At 35.9% G+C, this 10,000-nt stretch overlaps 1 protein-coding gene and 2 long non-coding RNA genes across 7 annotated transcripts in view; 1 reads left to right on the top strand and 2 right to left on the bottom strand.

Moving 5' to 3' along the window:
• Positions 1-3,075, top strand: part of LOC124427054 — a 4,850-nt gene extending 1,775 nt beyond the window's left edge. The window contains exon 2 of the long non-coding RNA XR_006942860.1: positions 196-3,075. This is a non-coding gene — a long non-coding RNA (uncharacterized LOC124427054). The remainder of the gene's footprint in view (positions 1-195) is intronic.
• Positions 1-10,000, bottom strand: part of LOC124427052 (protein roadkill) — an 85,852-nt gene that overhangs the window by 32,400 nt on the left and 43,452 nt on the right. The window lies entirely within an intron of this gene.
• The window catches only part of LOC124427053, an 8,535-nt gene continuing 1,491 nt past the window's right edge, over positions 2,957-10,000 (bottom strand). The window contains exon 2 of the long non-coding RNA XR_006942859.1: positions 2,957-4,265. This is a non-coding gene — a long non-coding RNA (uncharacterized LOC124427053). The remainder of the gene's footprint in view (positions 4,266-10,000) is intronic.

The following is a 10,000-nucleotide window of genomic DNA, read 5'->3' as shown; positions in this document are numbered from 1 at the left end:
TTGAAGTAGTATATTTCGAATGAAGTACGAACGTTTATTAGTCGGCCAATTACGAAACTTCATTGTCGGACGATGGTGAACGAAGTAAGACGAAGGCCAGAACGTGAATACTTAGTGTCGAGTTAAAATAAAAATTCAACCTCGGCTCTCTCGAAAGAGAACCTCATCTCTGTCCTTTTTCTTCTTTCCCGGTAGGCGCATTATAACTCCTGCTTTGTGCGAGCAACACCAGAGTACCAGTAGTACCAGCACAAGTATACCAGTACCACCAGTAAGTGTAACTAGCAACAGTACGAGTAAAACTACAAGTACCAAGTACAAGTACACCTGGTGCAAGTACCAGTAGCAGTACAACTTGATTTTCGTAACCCAAAGAGAGTGATGGAAAGAGAGAAAGAGAGAAAGAGAGAGAGAGAGAGAGAGAGAGAGAGAGAGAGAGAGAGAGAGAGAGATGGAGATGGAGAAGGTGAACCTAACGATGCTCGAGTTTTAACTCTACAAAGTACGACCTAATTTTCTTCATTAAACTGTCCTTGCCTCTTTCCCTCTCTCTCTCTCTCTCTCTCTATCTATCTATCTATCTATCTCTCTTTTACTTTCTCCATCTCTATCTCTTACTCTATCTCTTTCTCATTTTCATGTCCTCATAAAAGTACACAGATATTTTTTCCTCTTATTTCTTCTTCTCTACCTCTACCTCTTTTTCTTCTTTCTCCTCTCTCTCTCTCTCTCTCTCTCTCTCTCTCTCTCTCTCTCTTTTTCTCTTTTACTATCGTATATAAAGTACTGTAAAATGAAAAAGGATCGAAATGGACGATTTTTCGGAACGTTTCACTGAGAGAAAAGGTACTTTATACAGGTCACGTAACTTTCTCGTGGTGAGTGCTCACTCGTTCGCTTCGTTCGTTCGCTTGGCGTTAGCCTGTTGCTCGAACCAAATTAATTCACACACGGTTACGTCAGTGTGTATGTGTACGTGTCTATCTGTGTGTGTGTGCGCGCGCGCGCGCGCGTGTGTGTGTGTATGTGTATCCGTCTCTTTCTATCTGTGTGCGTGTGTATGCGTGAACGTTTGTGCATGGGTCACGGAACGGGTCATATAAATATTATATTCGAATCATTTTTTCAAATTGATTATAAGGTTTTCCCTTTTTTTCTTTTTTTTTTTTTTTTTTTTTTATTCATTCATTTATTTTTTCTTTTGTTTTCCTTCGTTTATTCTCCTTTTTTTTTTTTTTTTCCATTTTTCCTCAATTTCTCAAAACCTGAACAAACCGTTTCGAAACAATTTTTTTACTTGTTTTTTTTTTTATTGACCTAGGATAATTCTGTGCGTTAATAAACGTGCGGTGTCTAAGTAAGAACGTAAAAAAGAAAAAAAAAAACAAAAAGAGAGAGAGAGAGAGAGAGAAGAAAGAAAAACGAAATAACGAGAAGAATAATTATTTTACTTTTCAACTTTCGAATCAGATGTAAGAATCATCTCTATCGCGAACAGACAATTTGCATTAATATTGAATTAAAATATTATATACCGATGACGATGATGGGTTTTATTTATGTTTCTGTCTTCTTCTTTTTCTTTTTTTTTTTTTTACCTTTTTCTTTTTCTCTTTCTTTTTCCTTTCTTTCTTTTCTTCTCTTCTTTAATATGCCGATCGATAAATCTATGCATTCATTGGATTGAGAACGAAAAAAGTTCTCGATCGAATTGAAATTCAGCACCTATTTACGCTGTCCAATCCCTTCACTCGTTCTATTTGCACACTTTCGAATCTCTACGGATGTACCTAATACCTTTACGTACACACACACACACACACACATACACACACATGTATATATATATATATATATATAACACACATACACACACAAATTTACGCGTACGCGCAATATGTGTCTCCGCGTAAAATGACGAAATGTAGTTGGACGTAAGACGAGGCAAAAAAAAAAAAAAAAAGAAAAGGAAAAGAAAAAGAAAAAAAAAGGGAAGGGAGAATGGACATCTTCGAAGATAAGATTATAGTTTGCCAAGAAATAATACGCACAAAAGTAATACATAGAATGTACGTAATAAAAACGAAAGTTCAATGTAAACAATAGAAAGAAAAAGAAAAAAAAAGAAAATCAATAGAAAGCTCCTAAAAAAAAGAAAAAAGGAATGAAAAAGAAGAGATAAATAAATCCATCGCAAAGAGAAAAAGAAGAAGGAAAAAAAAAAACAGAGAAAGAGAGAGGGAAAAAAAAGAGGAAAAGTAACTCTACTAGATATTTCCATATCAGATATTACAATAAAAATATCTGATTGATTGGATATAACCAATAAAAACAAACAAAAAAAAAAAAAAAAAAAACAAAAAGAAAAAAGCAAAAAAAAAAAAAGAAAAGAAAAGAAAAGAAAAGAAAAACAAATGGAGAATATAAAAAGATCATTCGTTATACATCGTGATAGTCTATGTAAGATATGGTTTTAGATATTTCATATATAAACGAACAGGAATGAATGGTTGGACTAACTCGAACATAGACTAATAGCGAAGGTACTTTCTAATGTGCCAGCTTATATGGTCGCCACCACCGAATGCGGTTCGTGTCTGCGGATGACAGGAGTTTACAACAGCAAGTGCTTAACGTTCCCATTTACGAGTCCTACGAGGTGGTTGTTACTAATTTGTTCGAGCTATAATATATAACTATGAGTGTACTATAAATTTTACTTCTTGTCATTACCAACATATACCTTTTCTCTCTCTCTCTCTCTCTCTCTCTCTCTCTCTCTCTCTCTCTCTCTCTCTCTCTCTCTCTCTCTCTCTCTCTTTCTTTCATTCTCTTTTACAGTTAGAAATAGACTATGTGAAATAGAATGGACAAATACCATAAAATATCGATGTATATATAACCATCGGACTATGTCAATAAATAATGTCTATATAAATAAATAAATAAATAATAATAATAATAATAATAATAATATTTATTTATTAAATACAAAATTATTGACATTCTGCTGACATTAGCTACTGACATTGGCCAATTCAATTTAATAATGATTAATCATATATACGTAACTGGACGAATATATAAATACAGATGCGAAATAATGAAAATTCTGACGTTATTTTATTGGCCAATACAATCTAAATAATGATTAATTATTGTATGTGTTGTATATACATATATATATATATATATATATATATATATATATATATACATATATATATATATAAAATTTGTATGTATGTGTATGCATGTAGTTAAACATAATAAGATATTTATGGACTGACTAAAGATAAATTTGATAATCATTCGTCGTCAGTTATGATATGAGTCATCCTGTAAAAATACATAAATATTTTCGAAAATATATATTTCGAAAGTAAAAGAAAGAGAAAAAGAAAAAGAAAAAAAAAAAAAGAAAAGAAAAAAAAGCAAGAAATTGGTAGGATACTTCGAAACGAGTATTCAATGTCGTTTCGTTATTGAAATTTTACGATTTTACTGATCATTTTTCAAGTGGAAATTTTATCTTTTTCAAAAAAAAAGAAAAAAAAAAAAAAGAAGAAGAAAAAAAACTTTGGGATAATCTCTCATAACTCGTGAAAAAATAGAGTAATAAAATAATAGAAAACAACATATTGTATATACATATATAATTTTGTTATTTTCTTAGCGTATTATTTGAAGAATCTTTTTTTTCATGCTGCTGTCAATGATATCTCTCACATTGTTTTGACAAAAGATTGTTGATAAGAAGATAAATAAATCAATTAATTAATCTATCTATCCGTTTGTACAGTTATATATATATATATATATATATATATATATATATATATATATATATATATATACACGAAAGATGTTGCCAGTAGATATTAGTAGTGGAAGTTGAACCGGCAGAAGGTGGAGTTTGCGTGGAGGTGATTGCGTTAGGGCGAAACTGAGCGAGGTAAAGTGGTATATGGAGGAGGGTTCAGACGAGGTCAGGTCACGGGACAAGCTGCCGCCGTTGCTGTTTTGCTGGTATGTTGCTGTTATTGCCAGTGCTATTGCTGCCGGTGTGCTACTGGTATTGCTGATGGTGCTGGTTTACTGGTGTACCGGTGTTACTGGTGCATTTGCCGGTACTGGTACTGGTTGTTGCTCTGATGCTCGTACTGGTACTGGTGCTTTTGCTGGTGCTGTTCGCTCGATAAAACGGGGAGCAACGCTACTGGCCCAGCGTCCATACGTCCTTCCTTCCGTCCGTTCGTGTACGACTAAACGCAATTCGTGTTACTCGAAATACAAAACAAACTCTCGATCCTAAATCGTCCAACCATAATACGCGGATACTACATAAACGTAAACCACGTAACTTCATAGTCGAAGAACGACTCATCATTATTTTCATCGTTTCTATTTGAAAATCAGTTTTAACTTCATTTTTTTTTTTTTATATCACTTTATCTCTAATGAATTTCTTTCCTTTCTTTTTCTTTTCTTCTTTACTTGTTACTTCCTTCTTTTTCGTTTCTTTCTTTCTTTTTTTTTCTTTTTTTTTCTTTTTTTCTTTTTCACATAGATCTGATTCTGATTTGTTCCTTCATATAGTTTCACCTATAAATATATATTATCTTTCTAAAAAAAAAAAAAGAAAAAAAAAAGAAAAAAAAAAGACTTCGAATTAAATTTATATATAAATCGTTATACTAAATCGTGATAATAAACAATTGAGAAACGTTCGAACTAATTCAATTTAATGGATGCCAAATGATTAGAAAAATATATTCGACGATATATTTGTTGGAAGTATAAGACAAAATAGGGAAAGTCTTGTTCGCGTGTATCCAGTTTATCATTATTTTTGAAAAGCATAGATCACAGTTCGAGTAAATAAACGTGATATACGTATATTGATATAAAGAAGACAAGAAGAGAAAGGGAGAGGTGATAGAGAGAAAAAGATAGACAAATGGAGAAAGAGAGAGAGAGAGAGAGAGAGAGAGAGAGAGAGAGAGAGAGAGAGACAGAGAGTGAGTGAGTGAAAGAAAAAGAGAAAGATCTCGATAAGGTAAAAGCTTTAAATGCGATAAACATACAGAAATGCTGAGCGAGAAATCGCGATAGATCGCAGCTGTCAAGGAACTGGATAAGATCCAACTACTGGCTCTCGTCTAGGAAGAGAAGGAAATTTAGATCGAATGGATATTCCCGAGTACGAAATGAAATTTCTTTTACCTTTTCTTTTTTTTTTCTTTCTTTCTTTCTTTCACCCACCCCCCTTGACGCCGCCCACCCTGTCCACCTCCTTCCCTTCCTCCCCTCCCCCTACCACTCACCTATTCGAATCGGCGAGCCAACCAAAAGACATTCCATTTCCGTTCGACAATGCGGAACGATAAATCAATGATACGAATAAAATTCACGAATGTTATTATATCGTAAAAAAGATCGGATATTTGCATGTTTATATTGAAAAGATGAAGAAGAAGAAGAAAAAGGAAAAGAAAAAGAAAAAAAAAAAGAAAGAAGAAGAAAAAAAAAGGGATAATCTTATGCGACTCGTTAAAACAGAAACGTCGAGTAGTGCATTAGAAGGAGGTCAATGTAATACGAATATCCGAGCCGTGCTCTAACTACGACGAAGGTGTATAACACACGGACGATATGTATTAGATACGTTCGATCAGAGGTAGAGTTATACATTGGCTGCCGGCAGTCTGTTCTATGTACTACTGGTGGAAATAAAATATGTGTTGGAAGTGAAGCTAGAGAAGGGGTTAACTGTGTGTACATCCATTTCTCTTCAACCAGAGAGCCTTTTCTTTATCGAGGTATCGAGAACATTGATTCCGCTGGTAGAGAAGTAATTAACCTCGCCACGAATAGCGCAAATAACACCACGCACCTTATTTACGTAAATAACCGTACATATATATATATATACATACACATATATATATGTAGATGCATATAACGTAGGTACGTATGTATATATATGTATATATATATATATATATATGTATATATATAAATACATATATTTATGTAGATATATATGTATATATATATGATAGTTAAGCTTTATCGCATGGTCTACGTTAAAACCAGCAACTTTGATTTCCAAGCATTTGCATTAATCGTTTAAATGCCATCCAACCGTTATCCAACAAAGCGCGCTAGCAAACTGATTTGCAATCAGTCTTGATATCACTGGCTTTAGCTTAATGAGTTTCCGTCGGAAAGAGAAAGAATGACAGATAAAGACAAAGACAGGCAGACAGACAGACAAAGAGAGAGAGAGAGAGAGAGAGAGAGAGAGAACGGTTGGATACTCACGGCTTCACGGTCGACCGATTGATTGTTGAAATGACTTTTATGATAAAACGGAGTCAAAGTCAAGACAGAGATCTGACACGGACCTTGTTGAACTCGGTCAAGGTGGAAGACCGTTAGAAGACATGGGATATGCGCTTTATATGTATAAAGGTATATTAGGAATAGATAGACCGGTTGTTCATCCATGATGGACCTTGGTACAAGAGATAATTTAAAGTTTAATAAAAAAAATCTCTCGTCATCCTTAGTCCATCATCCATAATCCATCGAAATAATTCGTCTTTCTATCTTCTTCTTCTTCTTCTTCTTCTTCTACTCTTCCTTCGCCTCTTATTCTTAAATCCTACACCCCCTTATAAACTTTCATTGATTATCGCGCGAATGACCTTGATCGACTTGTTGTACACGGACAAAAGCTGTTCGATCGATTATTATCATCGAAAAAGGAAAATTCATTTCTTTCAATCGCATAAATCAATCCAATTGTTTTTATTCCAGGACGAAATGGGAAAATTAAAATAAACAAGGAGAGAAGAGAAAAAAAAAAAAATAATAATAATAATAATAATGACAATAAAGAAAAAGAACAGACGAAAACGTGATAAAGTTGACGTTTAATTTAGGATCAATCATAAAACGATTTCCTCCAATGACTTGTCGTTTGGCTTAGATCCTTTTCTTTGCCTTTAACTTTCCCCACACCCAACCACCTCATTTATCCACCCTCCCCCCTGTCCTCCCATCTCTCCCCGTCAAAACTTCAACCCCTCTCCTAGATACAGACGAGACAAAGTCAACATTGTCGTATCAACACAAAGTCGGACATTGTTCGTGGCTATGCATTTCCGGCGAGGGGCGCTCGGGCGATTCGTACATATGTAATCAAAATGAGGTCGACCTCGGTTGTGGGCCAAGGCGTTGCTGCTTGATGCGCGCATGCTATTAGCTAGGTTAGCAATGCCTGTGATCACCAATGCTTTCAGGGACATTTAAGGCCTTGCAAGTAGGAGAATCATTATTAATCGTATCGGTATCATCATCGATCTAGATTCATCGATTTTCATTAAACTAAACAATCTTAATGGAAATGAATTTTACGAAAGAGAGAGAAAGAGAGAAAGAAAAAGATAGAAAGAAAGAGAGAAAGAGAAAGAGTGTGTGTGTGTGTGTGTGCGTGCATGTTTAATCTTTTTATCTATCTCAAGTATGAGATATGCCGGACAAGGTCAAAAACATCAACGGTCCGATTTTTATCAGTATACAAAGGCTCAATTTTCCGATCGTACGAGAGTTTTTTTCATTTACGTTTTCAACGTTACGTTCAACGTCGATCTCGTCCTCGACCTTTCCGCGGATTGCGTTCCACGACCTGCGTTCTTCTATGCGAAAGAAAAAAACGAGAGAGAGAGAGAGAGAGAGAGAGAGAGAGAGAAAAAAGAGGAGAGAGAGAGAGAGAGAACATCAGGCCGATCGGCCTTGCACGGTGTCGTGCTCGTATCACGTGACGAACGACGAGAGTGAGCGAACGAGAATAGAGAGGTGAGATGAGGTGAGGTGGGGTGGCCTGAGGTGGGATGAGGTGAGGTGGGGTGGCCTGAGGTGGGATGAGGTGAAGTGAGGTGAGGTGGGTTAAGGTGAGACGAGCTGAAGTAAAACGTGGCGAGGGGAAGAGTGAAGGAGATGGTGGTAGTAGTAGGGGTGGAGGAAGAAGAAGAAGAAGAAGAAGAAGAGGAGGAGGAGGAGGAGGAGGAGGTAGTGGTGGAAGGCTTATCACAAAATCGGAGGAAGCTAAGAAAGACCAAATGATTTTCCTCATGGATTTTTCTAAAACGTGTCACACGTCATATCTGACCTTCCTTCCACGGGGGCCGGCCGTACAATACATCTAGGCCCTTTTATAACCTCTATCCTTTTTTTTTTCTCTCTCTATTTTTTTTTTTTATTTTTTTTTTTCTTTCATTCTTTTCTTTCCTTTTCTTTTCTTTTTCTTTTTTTTCCTTTTTCATCGTTTATCACACACACACACACACACACACATATATACATATATATATATATATAGGTACATCGTAAGTACGTACTTATATAGATACGCACATACATACACACATATATATATATATAAATACGTAAATATCAAGTATTCAACACGTCGGACCAACCGACGGATTATAAAGATTTTCTTTATAGTTCTTTGGCTAATAGAAGGCAATTTCTCAGGTTAGGATTAAAGCCGACGGCCATGGCCTTCGTTTGAACGTTGTTGAGTTCAGGTCGAGCCTCGAGGCACCTTACCTTACTACCCACTACCACCTATAATCCTAAACGATCGATCTTCTATCGACTATCGATACCGTTGCGATGAAAAAGACAAAAAAACAGGGAGGGAGAGAGAGAGAGAGAGAGAGAGAGAGAGAGAGAGAAATGTAGGTGGTTTGGTGTAGGAGTGAGGGGAGAAGTGGTTAAGGTCGTTCCTATGATTTGAACCTCGTCTCTTATCCAAAGGAGGGTTAGAATGAATGTTCGCATATTTTCTGACCTAAGGATCGATTTCCTGTCCGTCAACGTGAATTGATTGGCCAATGTTCAAACCCCACTTTTTTCGCTCTCTCTCTCTCTCTCTCTCTCTCTCTCTCTCTCTCTCTCTCTCTCTCTCTTCCGTTCCCCAGAATCCCCGCCATTCTTCTTTTCTATCGCGAATTGACAATTGAAACTTCTCGAGACGAGAAAACGAGTATTGAAAAAGGAGAGAGAGAGAGAGAGAGAGAGAGAGAGAGAGAGAGAGAGAGAGAGAGAGAACGAAAGACGATTTATATCGTTTAGTTAGGATTTTTCATCTTTTCCTTTTTTTTTTCCCCCCTCCTCTATTCGTTTTCATAAAATCGTCAATTTGTTAGTTTTCTTTTCTTTTTTTTTTTTTTGTTGTTGTCCTCTTTTCTATTTTTTTCATAAATTATGACGTATCATCGTTGGCAATATACGTACGTACACGTATATATGTATGTATATGATGGAAAAAAAAAAAAAAGAAAGAAAGAAATAATGGATGATATTTTTAGTATAATCGACGCATATGCATCGAATCGATTAAAGAGGAAACGCTCGGAGGTCAGTACCGGGGTTAGGTTTACATACTCCGATGATATGGGCACGGCTTGTTTGTAGAACGAATCGGTGAGAGGTGCCGCAGCTAGAGGATGTCCTCGAGTGCTCGTTTTACGCGTCCTAAACGACCTCACCGTCGAAAATAACCATTTCGATATGCTTCGCTACGAAGAGATAGAGATAGAGAGAGAGGGAGAAAGAGAGAGAGAGAAGAGGGAGGGAGGGAGAGGGTACTTAGTATCCACGCCTTTGCTACTTCTATCGTAATTTCCATCGTGTATGTACGTATGTACTTACGTACGTATAAATATATACATATATATATATATATATGTATGTATGTATGTATGTATGTATGTATGTAGATCGTTTATAGGTTGCGCAATACCGGAAGTAACCAGAGGTTTCTCATCTCCTCGTATTTTCTCGATCGGCTAGATGAGAACGGGCAAATTTGTAGCTTTGAAAAATAATCTAATTTCGAAAACATTTTTTGACGATTAAAAGGGACAAGGTTGGAGGGATAGAAATAAGGGGCGCAACGATGAGGAAATTATTTTATATATAT

Source organism: Vespa crabro, chromosome 9, assembly GCF_910589235.1.
Source record: "Vespa crabro chromosome 9, iyVesCrab1.2, whole genome shotgun sequence".
NCBI classification, from domain to species: Eukaryota; Metazoa; Arthropoda; class Insecta; order Hymenoptera; family Vespidae; genus Vespa; species Vespa crabro.
This window is presented reverse-complemented; position numbering and strand designations above follow the sequence as displayed.